Here is a 10,001-nt window from a genome sequence, read left to right as displayed (position 1 = left end):
ATAATCTTTCCACTAATATCCATTTCCCTTCTCAGAAAAATCCATAAACACCCCAGGTACTTTGTCATTATCAGAAGCTAAAAGTAAATGAGATTAATTTTTACGTGTGCAAGAATGCAAAACCTATGAAAAAAAAACATATAGTACCTGAAGGAACAAACAGAGATACCTTGTGTTTCTTTACAAAAGAACAAAGTGGAGGTTCAGGTACAATCTTAGGATGGAATCCTTACCAAGCATCCGACTGCAGAGTGAGCAAAAATTAGAGAGGAGATCAATATTTCACTGCAGAGTATTTTTAGAGTTTAAAATTACAGGACACAGAAGGCTCTGACAGAGAGCAAGTGAATGGTGCACAGTGTGTGTGCCTGAAAAGTCTTAAAGTGCTTCATTTGGCAAAGCAGAGCAAAGGGTTACCCGTAGTCGCCAGCACTGACGATTGCTTCTGGTTTTCTCTCCTCCAGATCCGAGCAGAGAAAGCCTGCCATCTCATCTTAGAGTGTCTACGAGAGCTCACATGCTTGCATTAAGTCCAGTTTTCCAAAACATTCTCCTGGAGTGCAAGAATCCCTTCACTGCAACATCATCATTTTCAAAACATGAGCTGTTCCCATAAAAAGTCATCAACTATTTAAATAGTCAGAAGTCACCTCAGGCGCTGGTCCTGGCAGAGTCACACCCTTTTCAGACAGTCTCAGCTCGTGTCCTTGACATTTCTGTTAGAACTTTGGGCCAAAGCATTTTACATACAAGGATACTAAAGTTTATTTCAATAATTCCACAGGGCATCAAAATGATGTCCAGTGTGTGTTTAAAAGCACCATGTGATAAATATCTTTCATGTACTTTCAAAATGTATTTCCTTCAGATTGATTTCTGATTAAAAAAAAAGCAAATGCAGTAAAGTTGATGGTGGTAAAACTCAAACCATCAGCAGAGATGCCAAAATAATTTATTTTCTTACATGTGCCAGAATTACTATTTTTTTACAATTTCGCTTTAATTTCTTCATCTGATTATACATATATCACTGACTATTCTTTATTTAATGCTTTTATTGGGGTCTATATGTCAAGCTAAAAGTATGGTTTTATTTGTCACGATAAAGCTCCTCCTTTGTGTATGAGCATCACACAGCCCCGCCTAATCTCAAGAGGCTTTCCGAAGCCTCCTGCAAGGTGCATTCATGCTCAAAGTGCAGATAATCAAGCTGGTTTTTCCCTTTTCACGTGAACAAACACTTATCTGAAAAAGCATGACATGCCTCTCTCTACACATTTTCAATCTTTTCTCTGACAAGCAAGGTACCTCCCTCCCAAAGGACACCTGCTTCTATCTTCTGAATCACGAACAGGAGACTACTGTTCACAATCCATAGGGACCCGCGGCTCAAATGTAACATATTCTGTTAAGGCACAGATTTGAATGTTCTTTCTTACTGTAGCAAAATACAATGTTCTTTGAAGATCATTCCCTTAGGTAAATGTCTTTGTGCTGCCTGATCCGAGAGCTGTTAATGAATGCCAAAGGTAAAACCCAACTGTTTGTCATAAACATGTCTTAAGAAATTTTGGCACTTGAATTTTTATTGTAACTAGCTGGTTAATTTCTCACACAAGTAATTCTGTATTGTGTAAAAGACATCAATTTAGAATCTTTAATGATTATTTTAATGGAATCCTTACAATGCCTCTGCAGCCTGATATTATATACTCCCCATATCTTGATGCCCATTTTAGGACTGAATTTTTTAAATGAAAGAATCAAGAGCTTAGTATGTTTCCCTGTAGGAATCTTCCTCTTATTTCCAAGTTATTATCTGAATTTCAGTTATTGTAAAAACCAGCCTATATTATTGCTAAATTATGTTCTGAAATACCACTCAGGAATTCTTTATGCACATGTATGTCTAGCTATATCACCTTGTTCTTAATACCATTTCCTGTCCCAAATCACCTCATTTGACGACAAAGGAACACCTCAAGACATCTCAGCATCACTGCCTATGCACGTGTAAACCCTGGACAGATGTGGGTGAGACACAGATGGATTGGTGGAGAAGTCGGGTAAAAATGAAGGACTATGTTATGGTGAAGCTGTTTACTTTGCTACTCAGTCACCTGTGACATCACAGGGGAAAGACTTCTGAGTACCTCACACATCTGGTGTTAATGACTTCTAAAGACTCTTTCAAGACTCATATACAGGGTGTATTTTGTGTGTTTGTATATATGTTTGGAATATTTCACCAAACCCACTTTCTTCCATTTTCTCCAGGCTTTAAGTAACTAAAGCTTCTACACACAAAAAAATCTATAAACAAACGTCAGTTCACTGCCTTAAAACCAATAGTTCCTAAACATGTTACTTCTTTACTAGGTCAGCAGTACATTTAAAATATAATGGGGTCAATGTATCATGGTCCTATATGCTTGCTAGAGTGAGCATAAAAGATTCAGTCGTCCACACTTGGAAATGTAACAATGACTTCATTTCTTTCTAAACACAAAGAACTTTAAGAATCTCAAATATAAAACTTGAAAGGAAGGTAATTCTTCTCTTGTTCTTTCATAATAGTTCTTTGAACACACTACACATTATGAATAACAAAAAGAAGTCTTTCATTTTATAGAGAGAATCATTTAAGAAATGAAAATGTCATAAGAAAAGAAAATGAAAATTGGAATCTAATTCTCTAAAAATGACTCTCCTGCTCAATTCATTGTCATTCATATAATAATGTGAGTGGAGTGGAGTCATCAAAATTGTCAACAGTCTGCAAATATTCTTTTCTTGTGTCATTGAATAAAAATAAAATAACTTAGAAGTATGTATTATATACAAGATTCTTGGCATTTCTCCTGTGTCCTATTGGATACATGATTACGATAATTGAAATGTGTATGTTCAAATAATATACTCTCAATGTATAGCTATCAAACAAGAAGAGCCACAATGAATAATGAAAAGTAAAGTGGATAATTTTGAAGGAAATTATGCATAGCAATTTCTTTCAAATAATTGACAAATTACTTGAAATTATTGCTCTAACAGAAATAGAAATCTCTCCTGTGTTTTACAAAGAATTCCCCATGAATAACAATACGTTCTTTGGCTACCAAGGATGCTCCTCTATTCAGAAAACACCTATATTATATAAATAACGTTTTACTTGATCAGTTGTCCCCTGCAGCATTTTTCACTGATTTTTGAAATGAAGACGTGCCTATGTTGATTACATGAACCCAATAGGCACGTGCCACTATGTGGAAACAAAGTTAAAAGGAAATTCAGCCGATTCTTTTCTTCTTTATCACTGTCCATGTTAGCTTTCTATTGATATGACAAAACACCTGCAGAAAGGGGGAGAGGAGAAAAAACAACTTTAGAGAAGGGAGACACTTTTTGGCACATTATTCAAGAGGTTTCAGTTCATGGTTTCTTGACCTCCACCACTGTGTGCAAATCCAAGTGACTTGACAAGCGCATGTTTAGCGCAGCTGCTCACCTTGTGGCAACCAGAAAATAAAGAAACAGAACAAGGGTATAAAGGGAAGCCTTCCTGCCAGCCGCGTTCTGGAGCCGCATCAGTCCCAAATAAACACACAGGAGGCTATATTAATTATGAAGCTGTTGGCCTTGCTTGTTTCTTACTGGCTAGCTCTGACTTAAGTAATTACCCCATAATTGTTAATCTAAGTATTTCTCTTACCGGAGAACTTTCCGGGCTTCCTACCCCATGGCGTTACATTTTGACTTCCTGTGTTTCTCCTTCCCAGAGTCCTCCTGGACTCCTAGTCCCACCTATCTTACTTCCCCATTGGCCAGCAGTGCTTTATTGACATATACACAGGACTTCCCCAACACAAGGAGATCAAGAATGAGATATAGCATCCAGAGAGCCAATCCAAGTGACCTCATTCCTTCAACTAGGATCCATCTCCTAAGTTTAGATGACCTCCCAATGGTCCATTCAGCTATCACTTCCCCCGTGACCTATAAAGTCGGAGCTCTCAGGATTCAGTCATCTCTGAATACTGCTGCATGGGATATCAAGCCACTGAGGACAATTTCAAATTAAGTCCTAGTAACTATACATCCCTGGTGAACGTGATACGTCAGATCACAGCATAGCAAAATGATGGTTTTTACTTAGGCATTTATCCCACATCCTACATTAATTGGAAATAACACCAACTTGTTACTTGTTATATGCACCATATATTATCGTATGTCTTAGGAATGGAGATCTTTCATGCTTCAGACACTAAACTGATGTGGGATGTCCTTCTGTGTGGTGAGAATGTGTGTCGCTTTTATTGGCTGATAAATATATTTGTTTTGACCAGTAGCCAGGCAGGGTGTAGCTAGGTAGGAAATCCAGAGTTACAGAGGGAAGAAGGTGGAGTCAGAGAGATGCCTCGTAGCCACCAAAGGAGCAACATGTCAGAACACTACCAGTAGGTCATGACTACGTGGTGATACACAGGTTATTAAAAATGCATTAATTTATAAGACAGAGCTAATCAGCAATATCTGAGCCATTGGCCAAGCAATTGTAACTGATATTAATCCTAAGGGTGTTAGTTCATAAGCGACCGCAGGAACTGACTGGCAGGAAAGAAAACTTACAGCTAACACCAATCACCTTCAGCTTGGTGAAAGTCAATTTTCCTCTAAATAAATTGTCAGATCATAGCCCAGGAACCAAAAGAAGATGGAAGAGAAGAAGGAGTAGGAGGAGGAGAAGAAGGAGGAGGAGGAGGAGGAGAAGATAGGCTGAATGACAATTTCCACTCCCTCCCCAGTTTTCCCAACTGCTATGCACACGGTGGTTAGCACAATCCCACAGAGGAAGGAACGCCATAACGCAGGCAAATATGGCTTCTTCTTTTTTTTCCAAGAGAAATAAATGACAGTCTTCTTGGCCCTGACTCGACTGCCAGCAAATCTTCAGGTGCTGAAGGTGTAAAGATCCAAGGCGACAAGAACTCGTCATCTCTCTGAATAGAAATAAAAACAGTCCAATTTTAGGAAATGAGAGCGGAAGGCTATCACAGGAAGCAATCTTGTGTCGATTGCACAGAACACACCCGGCTGCCTCAGAAATAGAGCTGCTGGGGTACAGGTTCTGCCACTGTGTATTTTTAAAAGGGAGAGATCAGTGTGGTTTCCTCACCTTATCCTTTTATCTCTGTCTTAGTAGTCCAATATGAGACTCTCTCTTTTGACTAGGCATTAGTGAGCTGTCTCTTGTCACTCTTTCTTTCTTGCTGTTATTACACTTGATACTCATAAAATGAACTCAGTGAAAGATCTTATATTTTATAAATAAAAGTGAGTCATGACCTCATATATTGAAGTATAAAATATGCAAAGAAAATTACAATGACAGTAATTTGGCTGAATTGACTTTCTGATTCCTCCTTTTCTGAGTCAATGACCACACAGAGCTTTGCAGCTATAGTAACTGTTTCTCATTGATCTTGCATATAAGACATGTTCCGGGATGCTGTAAAATGGACTCGCAGATATGGATGCAGTCAAATCCCAGCACAATACCATTTCCAACAAGAGTATATTTCAGATGATATTATGACATTAAGCTAATACATGATGTTATTTTCAGTTCAAAAATATTTAATGAGCACTGAAGAAAATATTTTGAAGATATTAATATTACCTGCAAAGATGCAATTTGTAGTAATTCTGCCAAAGATCTAGTAGTGAAAACTTCATGTGTCAAAATCCCCATGCCATGATTGATAAAGAATAAGACTCAAAACGTATTGTGTACAATTCCCACTGACACCTGGATGGTATAAATGCATGAAAATTCACATGGCCCAGGTAAAAACGTAAATTAACTAATCTGAAGTTTAAAATACCATTCAAGAAAGCCAGGTTTCTTTGAGTTGATTGTCTCCTAACAGAAAATCAACACTCTTTAAAAAACTGTAATAGAACTTAGTCTCTGGCTCTCTGCTTGCTCTCTGCTCTCTCTCTCTCTCTCTCTCTCTCTCTCTCTCTCTCTCTCTCTCTCTCTCTCTCTCTCTCTTTCTTTTTTTCTCTCTCTGCTCTCTCTCTCTCTTGCTCTCTCTGCACGCTCTCTCTCTCTCTCTGCATTCTCGCTCTCTCCCTCTCCTTTTCCTACATCCTCTCCCTCTTCCTCTCCTCTATATATGTATGTATGAGGATACAATATAAAGAGAAAAATGTGCTAATTTCTCATACCATGAAAACAACCAAAAGTACCATTTACGTCCAATAGCAGAAGCAGATAGTCCTAAAAGCACTTCCACACTGAAATAGATATGTTACTAAAAGTCTGATGCTGACAAGTTCGTCAGAAGGGCAGGTTGGGTGAAAGTCAAGAGCTTTCTATTCATGCTTCAGCAGGTGCATGGAAATAGAAGGCCGCTGCTGCCATCCAGAGGAGAGAGAGCCTTCCAGCATCCTGCTACCTCCCAAGATGCCAAGAGTCTGGCCCCACCACACGAATACCAGCTTACAACATCGGTCTTCGGAAATCAAGTGGGCTCCTTCCACAGCTGCTGTAGGAAGTGTCTATGTATTATTTCACCTTTCAAATATTTCCCAGGTAAATTTCACTGACAAAAACTAATCATATCCAAACTTGAGAGCAGGGAATCAGTAACCCCCAAGGTTTCTAGACCCTGTAAATCGAGAACTATCAAGAAAGAGTGAGGATGAATTGATAAGTTGGCCAATATACAACAATACTTCTAGCTAATTGTGGTGGAAAATAGACATGAAAAGTGTTAAAGCCTATGTCAGGTGTTCCAAATTACAAGCTCTTTCCCCCTTTCTGTTCCTAGTGTTATTCAGGCTCCTAGAAACATTTATTGCAACTTAAGAATCTTGTGTCATCCAATGAATTCATGAGTTCTGCTGTAAAACCAAGAAGAGAAGGGAAGGTGAGTAGGGGGAGCCTCCACGGAGTCCGTCACCCTGACAGGACATAGACTGGAATCCCACCAAGAGACACTGGGATCTGAAATGAAAAGCAGTGCTTTGGGAAATACACATCACTTGTTTACATAGACAACATCTGTTCCACATCTGTGAAAATAAAACAAACAAACTTGTTTTCTGGTTTCACTGAAATTCTAACACAGCAGGAAATAAATGAAAATGCACCCATTTGGCAACTCGTGGTGTTTATGTTTTGGGTAGCTTAGGCCCATAACTAGGATGATGTTAATTAACAGCAAAACAACATGAGGTAGTAGTTACAAGTATGGAAATGCCTCATAAATTATTTTGAAGTAGCAAGACAGAAGCCAAAGCCTGACTTTTGTTTTTAGACAAAAGAAATGCAGCAAAAACAAAAAACAAAAAAAACCCTACTACTTCACTGTGAGTTTTCATATAAAGATAAAGGTTTGGATGTTTAAGTTAGACACACACGTGTAATTGTCTCAGTCTATGCCTTTTCTATGACTAGGCTTTATGAACATATCTCTCTTAAACATCTGGTGTCCAGTTCTGACACCCTGATCCCTTTTACAGTACATTATTTCACCTTTGTTGAATTCTTACTGAAAAGCTGGGCAAATTCCTCCAGCTCTATATAGAGGAAAAAAGAAATACCCTTTACAAATAAGCTAGGGAAAAGAGCCTAACAAAGGCTGCTGTAGACTCAGAATTTTTATTTTATGTGGCAAAGAAACCTACATGAAATTCTGGGGTGGAGGCCAAGGAAGCAGCCACCAAAAGCCATCATCTCAGCTTTGTCCCCTCTCTCCCGGAAGGACACTCTCATTCTGATATAAAAGCCAAGCCAGCAGGTTCTTTTGACAGGGCATTTAATATAAGCAGTAATTCTCCCATCCAGTTTTACTGTCTTTGAGTTACTTATCATCTTCATTTTAAAAGTGAAGAAACAGGCACAGAAAGGTTAAATACCTTGTTCAAGTACTCTGTGCGTGTGGGTTACATATTACATCCTTTCTACAAGCAGGGACTGAATATGTAAGCTTTCCAGACTCACATACTGTAGAAAGATACTTATGACCTACATCATATTTCCAAGAGATTGTCTATACGTTTCAGCGAGCTTTAGTGAGGATTGGTCTGTGTTGTGCTAACCTATGAAGAGGAAATTTTAATGTAGAATTCTAACTTAAAGTAAAATCATTCTTCATCATTTGAAACATACATTTTAATAAGTACATAAACATATTTAGTTAGCCAGTTGGTCACTTTATATCCTGGTCCTCCTTCCCCTCCCCACTCTTTTCCAGGGCCACCTCTCCATCCCCACTCTGTTCCCAACCCCCAATCCACTTCTCCTCCACGAAACATATTTTTTAATTTACAAACTATTAAATTCTTGTAGTTGTTACATTTTCCCCATTCGGAAAATCAGATCCCTCTAAATGGAGCCAATGCTGTAACTGAAGTAGAAATGTCTAAAAAAATCATTTATGTACAGGAAAATTGATGCATTTTATATCTAACCTTAAATTATTATATAAGCACAAAAGAGACACACTTTTCCCAAAATCCACTGATAAAGGTTAAATATTAGTTATTCAATAATGTTATGCTTTCTCCCATGTAGCCTGTAAGTTTAACCACAAAGTGCATCTTATCTTAATGCTTGCCATAGGTAAAATACACAAATGAACTGCAAAAAACAAAATGGTGGAGTTTAAAACAAACTGCAGCATTTATGTTTCTAATAGATAAAAATTATCTATTCTTAATCATTGTATGAATAGTTTAACCAATGAGTCTACTAAATCAGTAACAATGCCATCATAGCCAATTCCTCCTATGTGACAATTAAGTAGATGGGAGATGTCATTCTGTAAATATGTCTCTCTTATTGGTTGGTTGATGAATAAAACACTGTTGGCCAATAGGGAACCAAGATAGATGGGACTAGGAGAGAAGGAGGATTCTGGGAAATGTAGTAGAGGAAGGAGAGGACACATGAGTCTGGCGCTTTCATTAAGATAAGTCCTTGTAAAAATATGCGTATTAGCAGTTATGGGTTAATAAGACACAATCAGCCAATGAGAACGCCTGGACATTGATCGACAGCATTGTAACTAATATAAGTCTTGTGTGCTTATTTGGGAGCTCTGAAGCTGCAAGGGGACCCAGGCGGGAATCCGGCAACATTAAGTTACATATTTTTCTTAACTAAACTCTGTGACTAGGTGTCAACATGGCTCAGTGGGTAAAGGTGTGCTGCCAGGACTGAAAACCTGAGTTCAAGTCCTTTGGCCCACGTTCAAGAAGAGGAAAACAAATTGTCTTCTGACCACCACACACATGCTTTGGGTACACACACACACACACACACACACACACACACACACACACACACCACATAGAATTACTAAGTACAAAAATCATATCAAAAAATTTAATTCTGCTACAATTTTAGATACCGAAGGAGCCATATGGTGAGAGTCATAAAGTGAACTGTAAATGAATGTGTGTTATGTGGCAGCTGGTAGAGTGTGGTTCAATCGGTACCCCCAGAAAATTTTACCGTATCAGTTTTTGTCATGGCATCTATCATCACACTTCTGCCTCTTTTTTTGAAATATCACATTCAGAACACAGACACAACCAGGAAATACACCTCTTAAAAAGTGGTACAATCACATATTGGGGATGATACACTTCATCTGAATGTACAGAACTGACCCAGATAGGAGAGAGAATGGTGGTAAGTATTTATTTAGCTATGCACCTACTTGCATAGGTTGGAGAGATAGTGGAGAGCTGTTTAATGACAATAGAAAGTTGTGATAAAAAAGAAACACAGAAAGGGAGGGAAGGAGTAAAGAAGGAAGGAGAAAGAAGACTTTAAGTTGATTTTTGTTATTCCATGAAATATAACAAGGGACTGTTGTGAATTAATTTCTACATTTGCAGTTAGCCCATGAAACATGTGTCTTAGGCAAGCTATGAAGCCTGAGCCTTGGGATTAAAGTGTCTTATGTCAACCCCACCTCTCT

The sequence above is a fragment of the Mesocricetus auratus genome, unplaced genomic scaffold (assembly GCF_017639785.1).
Source record: "Mesocricetus auratus isolate SY011 unplaced genomic scaffold, BCM_Maur_2.0 Super-Scaffold_2245, whole genome shotgun sequence".
In the NCBI taxonomy this organism is placed as follows: Eukaryota; Metazoa; Chordata; class Mammalia; order Rodentia; family Cricetidae; genus Mesocricetus; species Mesocricetus auratus.
This window is presented reverse-complemented; position numbering follows the sequence as displayed.